This window comes from Lissotriton vulgaris, chromosome 12 (assembly GCF_964263255.1).
Source record: "Lissotriton vulgaris chromosome 12, aLisVul1.2, whole genome shotgun sequence".
NCBI lineage: Eukaryota > Metazoa > Chordata > Amphibia > Caudata > Salamandridae > Lissotriton > Lissotriton vulgaris.
In genome coordinates this window covers 714,816,451-714,828,914 of record NC_141700.1, presented here as the reverse complement: position 1 = coordinate 714,828,914, position 12,464 = coordinate 714,816,451, and the positions used below count along the sequence as shown (strand labels likewise).

Below are 12,464 nucleotides of genomic sequence, written 5' to 3'. Positions count from 1 at the left end.
GAAATGGATAATATAAATGGGAATAGGAGCTAATAAAAATGGTCTTACTAGAGCTGTATATCAGCATGGAGGTGCTCTGCATGACTTCTGCCGGTTGTGATCAAGAATAGGGACACTAGTCTGCCAGTCTCCCAGCTGGGTGCAGAGTTATCACCCAAGAAAATCAAGATCACTTGCACTGGGGCACCAGAATCTGTCTCCCTGCTGATACTTCAGAACTTATGATGAGGAGGAGAGAGTCTGGAGGGAGCGAGGTCCAGTGGGAATCTGTTGAGTGGATCCTTAAAGCACAAAGTGAGATTCTGAGTCCACACACCAATCAGACCATCCTCCCAAGTGTTGCTGTTTGTGAACCCTTATGCTAGTTTGGGGGCAGCAAAGAAGAATGAGAACTGTAAAACTGATCAGGTGGTCCACCCAAGTGCTGCTGTCAAGACTCCTATATGCCAAAATGGGTACACAGTCAAGATAACAGCTGGGGCCCTGGTACAGCACAGTGACAATAACCGAGCCATTCCATGTACAGAGTTGTGGCCTGAAGGGACCACTGTCTTTTATGTGCTGTTACGACTCCTGTATGCTAGATGGGGGTTCTGATGAAGATTAGGGCTGACGCTCTGTTGTGGCACTGGGATAAACATAAAGACCATTGCCCCAGTGCACTGTTAGCATTCCCTGTAAGGAAGAGGGGACCATGGTGATGAAATGTGCTATTCTCCTGGATAACCATTTGCTAGAGCAGCATAGTGAGGTGTGACTTAAGAGAAAAGAGCACAGATGTCATCATCCAAACTCAGGAGCACCTGAGACAGCCGATGAGACTCAGGAAGACTTACTGCACGATTCTTGGAGCCTTGTGAACACCTGCAACCTCGCCTGCATCATCAGGCTTTTGCTCACTGATGCACATCCAGGCCCCCTGATCTGCACCTCCAAGCAAGAGCAAGTAAGAATGATTGACTGTTGGGATATGGCAACATCTGTCGGATGACTAGTACAATGAAGAGCAGATCCCCTCCCTCCATTCCCCTCTCATACTCCTGTTGAAGTCATAGCCATCCAATACCTCTCTTTTTACTGACAGCTTGATGATATACATTATATTAGATTCTTCTTGTATTATTATATAACTTAATTATCTTATTACTTTCTTATTGTTATGGTTATCATGGTCATTATAAAGCATGGAATGTGCATATTTTTCCTCCTACACCTGATATTTTTCCATTGTAGGTTGCGTACATCAGTGGATTCTTCAGTCCTTGGAGGTTATTGTTGTACGACTGCCAAATTAAAACTTCAGCGGTCAGACGGCCAAGGGACTGCCACAACCGCCAAGGGATCCACGATCCCTGGAGGTGGCGAGGAGGAGTTAGACCACAATATGCTTGGTGGAGCCGCTGAGGCCCGGGAAGCATATTACGAGTTTCCTCACTGCCAGTGGTCTCATGATGGTGTTCATGCCATGAAACTGCTGACAGTGAGGAAACTAAGGGGACCCTACAGGGCACCCTGGTGCTTCAGGCCATGGGGATGCATGCAGGAGGGCACATGGCATGTTCATGCACGCCCAGTTCCTGCATGGCATGGACTTGACATTCCATGCCACATAGGAACTTGCTTCGCCGTTCCAATTGTGGGCATTTTTCAAATGCGAAAATAATTGATCAGTCGTCGCACTCCCTTCTTTTGTCTGAAATGTGAACATAAAATACTGCTTAGCAAAAGATGCGTACCACCCAGTTATGAGGCAGCCAGCCTAGAAATCAAATGCACCATTGTGGGAATGCCAAAGGACTGTCCACCAGACATCGAGAAAGGTTGAAATCTGGCACATGGCCAGCGGGTTGGGTTTGCTGATGTGGGAGCAGGGTGGAGGCGTGCTGTCCTGTTCCAGCACCTTCAAACTCGTAATCAGGCCCTTTGACTTTTAAGATGCCATTATGGAACTTCTAAAACTTGAACTTTCTAGTGGGACGTACCCTGAATTATTATCTCTTGTGAATGAGCAATAACCATTGTCCTCTGAAAGGGGAGTGAGAATCAGTGACGTAACCAGACAGCACATTAGTGCCAGCCTTATGAAGACTGTGTGTATTATGTGCATTGTGGTGTATTTCACTTTGCGTTCATATGTAAATACTACTTTTCCACTTTTATTACTTATCTGGCAGGGCATTAATATATTGGGTTTCCTGCCCATGTTTTCTTTTGTGAGTCTGTGTACACCAAGCATTTACCTCCCCCTACGAGAAGGCTTGGACTGTTCATCCCAAAATGTGCTACTGCTGAAAGTCAAGTGGTGAAGACGTAGTAGTTTGCCCTGTTATTCAGGATGCGTAGTAGGACAGGCCCACCTGACTTCAGGAGTAAAGGTCCACAACCCTCATGGTTGGCCTCACTTGCTCCTGCTTTTCCCGTAGCCCTCTGAAATGGGTTCTGACATCAATGCTGTGTGCCTTTGGTTTGGTTGTAACCAGGAGGGAATAGTTGGAGGATTGTAAATTACGGGAGGTGGTATTTTCAGCCACTATATAGGAAAGATGGACTATGAATGGTCTATGAATGTCAGTTGTGAAAAATGACAACTTCTTGTGTGGTTTACCCCCCAGGTCTTTACCCTATCTGTTTTTTGCTGGCAGTAAATCTCTCTGCATTATATCTATGGTAACCAATAATAAAGTGCCTGTGCTCCCCATTTTTTACATGCTCAAATTGGTATAACTCTAATTGGAATATTTAACCTCCCTATATATCTCCCTAATTTAAGGTAAACTGTGCACCCAGGGCCTGTAATTTAAATGCCACCAGTGGACTGAGCACCTATTGTGCCATCAACTGCAATGACAGTGAGAATAGGGTTTTGGAAATGATCATCTTGTGTGTGGTGTACCCCCAGATTATTGCCTTAACTGGTTTTGCTTGCTGCAGAACTGTGTGACGTTTATCTCTGCGAGCCAGTAGTAAATTCACTGTGTTCTCCCCTTTTCAACATTGTCAAGTTGGAATTCTTATACTCGGCATATTTAACTTACCGTTTGGTTGCTTATATATGGTACAAAAAGTATTGAGGACCTGTAATTTAAATGTCATAAGTGGACTGCAGCAGCCATTGTGCTATCCATTTCAGTGACAGCATAATTATGACTGCAGGACTACTCTCTATATCCTGACTGTGAAGTATTAAACTGCAAATTAGAGCTGTAAAACGTAATTTGACAGACCTAAACCCTCCTTTTAAGTATAATATTGAACATGCCAATACAGTAAAAGGCCCCAAAAGCAATTTTCTGTGTAGCGGGTTTGGCTGTTCCTTAGGAAAGATTTGAGACCTAACATTAAATTCAATAATGTTATTTCTGGCTAGGACACTCCTATAAAATTAATTTTAATACTATTTTAAATATTTATTACAAGTTCAATTCTCAAACGCAGTTGGATTTGTGAGACATTATTTGAAAAAGATAGTTTCAGAATGTGACCTTTCCTTGTTTAGAGCCTCTGGAGGCCCATTTGCATGGACTTTTTCCGCTAGCTGCTGAATAGCCCCCTTGATGAGGTGTGAACTTGCTCCCAGAGCAGGGACAAAGGGCCTGGTTTGTGGGGTGGTGATGCTATTTCATTATGTCGGGTTGGCTGTGCCCAAAAAACTTAACATAGGCATATTGTAGCGGACACCTAGACAGGGCCCTCCTTTGTTTCCCCAGTCAGGCAAATACCAATGCCAGTGGTCGGAAGTCTGCCTCAATACTGACTTAGAGTGCCCATTGAGGAAGGGTTGCTCATTTAGATGGGCATACCTCTGGGTTGGTGTAGGAGCTTTGCAGAGGGGAAGAAAGGTTCTGCCTTCTTTGTTAGGAAAAGAGGGACACTGAGTGAGTGTTTGCAGTAGGGCAAACATCACTTCGAAGGTGGATAGTGCTGCCCATTGAAACTTTCAACCTATTGCTTAGGGAGGGCCCAGGAATAACTCCTATCCACAGACTGGTGTCATACATAAATGTGACATACAAAGTACCTTCAGAACACTTTCTGCACCTGTGGAAGTACAGAAGAGGAATGGACCTGATGTATGTAACTTGAGAAAGTCTAGAAGACTGGTTCCGCAGGAAAAATCAGTTGACTGTATTGGTCATAAGTCTGACTTCTTCAAGCTACAGGGACATAACATGCTCAGGAGGCCTTTTCTGCAACTGGCAAGCTGACCAGTTCCAACTGGACCTGCTCTGGACCCTGCTGCTGGCCTTTCGATGCAGTGAATCTGAACCCCTATCTCAACCCCTAAATGCTGTCTCCAAGGTTCTTGACCCTTGACTGGTGTCATAGTATACTCCTCCTATACCTTTCTCGACACCTGGGATTTGATAACCTTTCAACTTCAAAGACCTCTGGAGGACTGGGACCAACCTGCCAAGCTCATCAGATGAAGGACTGTCTCTTCTTGGCCAAAGATTCAGGTTGCTCTCTCTCAGAGCTTTTCCATAGCAACAAATCCAATCCAGCGAGACCTCAGGAGGAAGGCATCTGCCCTCCTGGAGACCTCTTGGGAAATAGACTAGAGCCTTGGCCCAAGGGATGAATCTGAGCTCCAAAAAGTGACTTTGTCCAAATCTAGACATTTTTACTGGCTGAAAGCACCAAAAGTATCCGGCCACCAATAGACCTTCTCTGGGATGAAATTCAAATGTGTATCATTGTGACCTTTCTTACCAAAAGTGAACGTTTTCACCAACAACTCGTCCAGCGTCTATCTGAGGTTGCAATGCCCTCTCTGACCACAGAATGTTACCTTGCCAGCTGAGAAATTGTAACTTTAATTTCAGACACTAAGTCCAAAAGTAAAACATCAGATTGTCTGAAACTATTTCTGCATCAGACAAGTGCACAGTTGCCATTGGCATTCAAATTGTGCTTATAATAAATATTTCAAAAAGTCCAAAGATAAATTTATTGGTGCTTCCAATCAAAAGATAACATGATGAAATGTAATATTGTATCCAAATGCTTAGCTATAGGACCTAAACCCTGCTACAGTGAAAATAGCTTTCCGAGCCTTTTCACTGTAAGGACATGTTCAACATTAAACTTTTACATGTCCTACTTAGAAAACAATGCATGCTGTCTTATTGGAAGTAACGCCTACTTATTAATATTCAAAAGGATGGTTCAATCCTGCCAAAAGAGTTTTTTTGGCAAGTGGAACTTGCAGTTTAAAATTTCACAACCAGGCTACATGTGGTAGGCCTGCAGTCATATTTACACTGTCACTGTAGAGGATGGTAAAATGGGTACTGCATTTCACATGTGACATTTACCTTACAGGCATACACTTTTGCAGCACAGGCTAGGAACTTGGAGGTCAGTTACATATGCCAGGCAGGGTTTTGCCAATTGCATCGTGTTGAAAAGGGGATAACAGACACTTTACCTCGAGTTAGCAGGGATAAAGTACACATAGTTCTACAGCCAGCAAAAACAATCTATTGACGTTGCATCCAAGTTATACCTGTTTGCTCTGTGCAATAGCTACCAGTAGGTTAAGTTCATGTTAATCTGGTGAATTTATTGGTCCACCCTGATAAGGACTGTTTGTTGCTTAAGGTGGGTGATAACCAACAACACAGTTTTTAAAATCAATGATTTGTAGGGGGTTGCAAAAGGGATGGTAGGCGTGTGCCTTGTCAGGTTGAGTAAGGGTTCGGCTCAAAGTTCAGGATCTTGTCCAGGGGGGAAAATACGTTTTACTGAGAACCCCAAGCAGGCTGTTCCAGTGATTTTACTTTACTAACTACTAGTGAATTAAGTATTGTCTCAATTGTGTGAGATGATAGACATGTATGTATTCTTTTTATAATTATGTGGTAGCATGCTGTGGTGGCAGGGATCATGATTCCATTTGTTTAGGAGTGTTAAAGTGAACACCAAGGTTTCTGGCTGAGGGACAGAAATTGCAGGTGTCTAAAAGAATGTGATGTGACTCTAGCGTTACAGTTGTCTGGGCATCTGAGACCTGCAGTATCTTGCATTGTACAACAGTTACTCAGGCTCGGACGTTTTAATGCCTCTGACTTTTTCCCCCTGAGAAGGTGGCAACTTCTCAAAGGCACTTGCCTACCCCATAGTCCTCTGTGTGGTGACATTGTGGGTTTAGGGAATAGATGCCCTTACTTCAGGCAGCAGAAGACCCAGATCTGGTTTGCTGGTAAGTAGCCTGCCAGAACAGGTTAGGATGCTGAAAGTATACATCTATTTTTAACTTGGATCCTGGTTTGGACCTGGGGATTGTTCTTCAGCTACAAATAATGGAGCTGGACCAGTTAAGGAATATGCTGCTTTTCATCAAGCAATCCACTCCAGGTCTTATGACCTTCCTGTCATCGGTTATTCAACTCCTAAGTATTCCAGAGAGAGGCTAAAGGAGTTTTTGTAGAGCTTGGCAGTTTATTTTGTCTTTTAACTTGGTTAGTTCCCCCCAACATATCCAAGGTGAGGTACGTGACTGTTTGCTGACTGGTGCAGCTCAGGCCTGCGTGACTCCTCTGGCTGCTGCTAAAGGCCCTTGCCAGCACAATTGAGACAAGTATTTTTCAATGTTCAAGAAGATGGTTGAAATACCTGATCCTGAAGCTTCCGCTGAGTATACTGTATGAGAGTATGCTGGATGAGAAGGCGCTGGAGAGTGTGCTGCTGCAGGACCATGTACGGGATTTGGACGTTGTGGTAGTATCTGTTGCCGGAGCATTCAGAAAGGGCAAATCCTTCCTCTTGGACTTCATGCTGCGTTATGTCTACAGCCAGAAGGATGGCGGACAGTCGAACTGGATGGGTGAAAAGGATGAGCCATTGACTGGTTTCTCTTGGCGAGGAGGTTCTGACCCAGAAACCACTGGCATTCAGATCTGGAGTGAAGTGTTCACTGTCGAAAAGCCAAATGGAAAGAAGGTTGCAGTAGTTCTGATGGACACCCAGGGAGCTTTTGACAGCCAATCAACAGTAAAAGATTGTGCTACCATCTTCGCTCTCAGCACAATGACCAGCTCCATCCAAATCTATAACTTGTCCCAGAATATTCAAGAGGATGATCTGCAGCAGCTACAGCTCTTTACAGAATATGGGTGTTTGGCCATGGATGAGATTTTCCTGAAGCCTTTTCAGACCCTGATGTTCCTGGTTCGAGATTGGAGCTTTCCATATGAATATGGCTACGGATTGTCTGGAGGGCAGCCCTTCTTGGAAAAGAGACTGCGGGTAACCGAACATCAACATGAGGAAATACGGAATGTCCGCAAGCACATTCACTCCTGTTTCACGAACGTCAACTGTTTTCTCTTGCCGCATCCTGGCCTCAAAGTGGCCACCAGTCCCAATTTCGATGGGAGACTGAAAGACATTGCAGACGAATTTAAGGAACAACTCCAGCAGCTCATCCCATTTGTGCTTGACTCTAGCAGCTTGATGGAGAAGGAGATCAACGGGTCGAAGGTGACCTGCATAGGACTGCTGGAGTACTTTAAGGCATATATTAAAATTTACCAAGGAGAAGATTTGCCACACCCTAAATCAATGCTTCAGGCCACAGCAGAGGCCAATAATCTCGCTGCAGTAGCTGCTGCCAGAGACCTGTACTATAACGGAATGGAACAGACCTGTGGAGGTGACAAGCCCTACATGTCTCCAGAAAAACTAGAGGAGAAGCACAACGAGCTCCGCGACGATGCCATCGAACACTTCCAGAAGATCAAGAAGATGGGTGGCAAGGACTTCAGCCAGCGCTACCAGGACGAGCTGGAACAGGAGATCGACGAGCAATATGCCAACTTCAGCAAGCACAACGAGAGCAAGAATATCTTTAGCACCTTTCGCACCCCAGCCGTGCTCTTCGCAGTCATCGCCGTCCTCTAGATCTTGTCTGGCATAATGGGTTTCGTGGGCCTGGGCATTGGGGCACAGCTCTGCAACTGTGCTGTGGGACTCCTGCTTATTGCCCTCCTGACCTGGGGCTATATCAAGTACTCTGGGCAGTACCGGGATCTGGGAAGCGCCATCGACTCCGGTGCTGGATATGTCCTGGACCAGGCTCAAACCCGCTTTAATAACTCTACTCGAGGACAAAGAGCAGGTGATGACACAGCTATCGGAGCACGATCTGAGGGCAAGAAGCGCAAGTGAGAAGACAGCACAGCACACCAGTCCGCATGAACTTCACCACTGGGGAGGGACATTACTGTAGTCTAGCGCCGAGACGCCTACGGCTATTTGTTTGCGCTTTATAAATGTCAGTAAATAAATAAATAAATAAATAAATATATGAACGAAATTCGAATGCGCTATCCTATTGTTCAAAGTTACCTCATGGGTAGAATGCACTCAGATGACCCTATTCCGAAGAGGTTTAAAGGACGAATTACAGGATGAACTGAAAACGTTTCGCCACGCTTCTTCATTCAGACTTCTCCTTCTCAAATCTTTAAAAAAAACTTAGTCTACTGATTGATTTTTTGCTTGAAAAAGCAATGCATGCCTAATCTACTTCAGGCTCATTGTCGGCATTGAAAAATATTGAGGATGTAAGGGAGGCTTATACCTCTTTTGCACAAACCACAGTCATCTACTGTGAGACTGAACCGTTCCACCTTCCATATCTCAGGGAAATGCCTTTTTAACAGAGAAAGGGGTAGGAGATACTGCTGTTCCGAAATTTTTCAGTGCCTCAGATGGGTCTAGTTCACGTTTCTTAGTGTTGAATTTAACTCTATCAATGGCTAGAATAGCACTGTAGGAATTTTGAGCCATATTATCAAGCAAGGGCGATACATTATCGCCGCTTTTATTGACAGGAAACTGTTGATAAAGTGGTGATAATGGGCTTGATAATATGCTCTTGTGAATTCCCATAGAAGCCCAGGTTCTGGTGTTATCCTGGTCACCGTAGATTTTTTGCCTTTCGCTAGATCAGATATTTTTGCTGGCTGCAGAATTCTGTGCACTTTACCCCCTACTAAGGAGAGATAAAGTGCTTTTGCTTCCCTTTGAACATTCTGAAATTGGCATACCCAAATTGTATATATAACTTATTTATAAGTTTCTAGTATATGGTACAAGTTGAATCCAGGGCCTGTAAGTTAAATGTTACTAGTGGACTGTAGCACCCATTTTTCCACCAATACAGTGACAATGCAACCATGACTGCAGATCTTCAATTTGTACCCTGGCCATTGTCATTTTAATCTGCAAATTTGACTTGTCAAAATAATCCTATTTGACGAGTCAAAACATTTTTTTTAGATATTTATATGTCACTCCTATGTAGGACTTGCAGCTCATAAGGCAGGGTTCATGGTGTTTAAAAGTAGAACATGTAGGAATGTAATGCTAAACATGTCCTTAAAGTTAAATAGCACCAAAATCTATTTCCACTATAGCAAGGCTGGCTGTTATGTAGGAAAATGCTGGGTTAGATTATTCAATTATTAATGTTTAATTTCAGTTAGTGAATTAAAACACAGTTCAATGTTAAAGTTGACTTTTGGTATACATATTGTGGAAAATATACTTTTAGAACGTTAACTTTACCTCCCTAAATCCTCTGGACGCCCATTTACATTTGCTTTCCCACTTCTGCCAACCAATAACTAGCATTTGGATAGATATGAATGAGTGTGAAATGCCTCTTAAGAACAACAATAGTCTGTCGTGAATGTGCAGAGAATACTCCTCTGAACCTGACAGAATATGTAAAGAGGGACTGTGAGCATCAATTTTCATATTACTAAGTTGAATTCTGGTTGAATGTCAAATTCCACTTGACAGGGCAGCTGGGTTTACTTATAACACTGGGGGGACACTTAAAGTATGCCAAAACACTTTTTGTGTATCCACTGTCTAGTAGCTGGAATACCCTACGTTGTTCTAACTGAATTATGTCCCTTAGTTTTTTAAAGGCAGAGTGACGTGTCCAAATTGGATATTGGTATTAGATGTAGGTGGACAGTAGGTTTATCATAGTAGTCCTCAGAGACCAAATGCAGTGGTGAAAGATTTTCCCTATCTTGAAAATTACCAAAGTTGGTAGGATTGGTTCCTGGAACTTTTGCCTGATTGCTTAGGCCTGACCAGAAGTCATTTCCACCATTATGCTTGTGTTATGCATACATGTGCAATATCCTAGGCACATGCTTCAGAACACTGCTGGACTTGTGGAAGATCAAAAGAGGACTGTACCTGCTACCTAAAACCTGAGAAGAGCCTTGAATGGATTGGACCTCCTCTCTCTGGTACCGGAACTGAAGAAGTTGACTCCATGGGTCATAAGGCTGACCTCCTGTTAAAGCTACAGGAATACAACAAGCTACAAGATGCCTTTCCCTGCAATTACCCAGCTAACCATTGTACCTGGACCTGGACTGGACCCTGCTACTTGACCTCTGACTGTCACAATGTGAGTTTCTAAGTGCGGTCCACTAGGGAGGGCCTTAAAAATGTACTCATGTGGTCGATTGTAGCTTAAAGGAGGAAAAATCTTTGACCAGAACTAACCCACTTGGAGTATCAGATCCATGGTACATCTCGACCATTGTCAAAATGCGCCTAGATTTTGGTCTACTGTGATCACTGCCTATCATGGGCCCTCTATGATTCTTGGCACTATTTCCACTCTAACTAATACATTTCATATCTCTGTCTTCCAATAAAAAATGTGTTTGATTTTGGTGTCATTTTGTTTGTTTATTTGTACTTTGTTTTATTAATTTGTTTTTGTTGTGTTTTTTGTTGTTGTTATTTGCAGGGTTTTATATAGCGCAAACTTGAGGGCTTTACATAGCACTACTTATGTTACATGAGGACACACATTCATTTTGGTTGGGCACAAGGAGATTAAGTGATTTGCCCAGAATCACAGGATGTTCAGCATCATTGCAGGACTCAAACTCAGTTCCCCAGGTTCGAGGTTGACCGCCCTAGCCTTTAGGCCAACTCTTCTGTGCTGCATTTTGATTTTCTAACTGTTTTTGTACTGCATACATACTTTACTTTACACTTCTGTTTTGCTTCTGTTGTACTCACTGCTTTCCTGCTGTTTTATGCTGCTCACAGTGCACCTCCATCCTCCCAGGACATACTTAATGGAGGTCAAAGTGGACGCACGCAGCACCGCTGGGATGCCTTATGCAAGCCCATTCGCCCCTGTCCTGCACCCAGCGCCAGGAACCCTGTCTATCCCGCTACCCAAAGATACACCAAACTCCATACCCTGGACCCCAGACTCCACAACAACAACTGCTGTTGCACCTCTGCTCATTACAGGGTGGGACCTTTTTCCTGCTGGCAGTGTCTTTTTCCTGCAACACTGGAAAAACAGTACGCATGGCGACCACCATCACAACAACCACAACTGCGCTAGAACTAATCCACTGCCACTTGTTCAATGCAAGATCACTCTGCAAGAACACCACTGAGGCCTGGGACACCATCTCCTCCCTCACCTGCAACATTATCTTCCTCACCAAGGCCTGGCTCAACAATGCTCCTGCGCCTGTCATTGCCTCAGCAACACCCATCGGCTACAAAATAGCACACAGAGACCGAATCAACAAACACAGAGGTGGAATCACCATCATGCACAAAGAAGTTCATCAACGGCACCACGACTGCAGACCACACCACCCCCATCATGGGACACCCCAATTTCAAACTCTAAATTGACAGCAAAACCACTATCAGAGGCACCCTTGCCTACAGACTTCCTGGAGCTCGCACCAGCTTCTGGGATGCCAACATCAAATTCGTCACCATGTTCCCCATTGACTCCACACACTACACCTTCCTTGGAGACCTCATTTTCACCTCGCCGATACTAGCATCACTACACCGCCAACCTTCTACTAAGCATGAACAGCATCAGGCTCACCCAAGTGATCACCAACCTCACACACACATCACAGGACACACACTCAACCACAAATTCATGGCTAGCAACACAGTCAAGTACAGCCATGTCACCAAGCTCACCTGGACAAACCAAGTCATCATCCCCAGAACCACCACTGAGCTGCCCAGCACCTCACATCACAGCTGGAGTAAGGTGTCTTAGAGCCAGTGGACCAACAACCCGAGCACCTCCCACCCTGACACTGAAACCAACTAAAATAGACTGTCAAGAACTTCTCTGCATGGATCTCCAACAGAGTTGCCCCTGTCAAGGCCACTAAGCCCATCAGATTCGCCAAACTGGCCAGTAGGTATACCATTAAATGCAGAACCACCAAAAGCAACTTCAAATGACTGGAAAGGAAATGGCACACCAGAAAGGAGCCACTCCCTGAGCAGCATTCAAGACATTCCTCAACAAATACCACCAACCTCTGAAAAAGGCAAGATGTCATGCCTTTGCCAACAACATTGAAGCCTGTTCTAACAACAGCAAAGAACTCTTCAACATCATCAGAGAGTTCTTCAACCCTCAG

General features: G+C 44.3%; 1 protein-coding gene and 1 pseudogene across 1 annotated transcript in view; both read left to right on the top strand.

Annotated features, from left to right (window-relative positions):
- Positions 1 to 12,464, top strand: part of LOC147678096 (hydroperoxide isomerase ALOXE3-like) — a 436,539-nt gene that overhangs the window by 365,548 nt on the left and 58,527 nt on the right. The gene's annotated exons all lie outside the window — the stretch shown is intronic.
- LOC147678097 (atlastin-3 pseudogene) lies at positions 6,663 to 8,171 on the top strand (annotated as a pseudogene).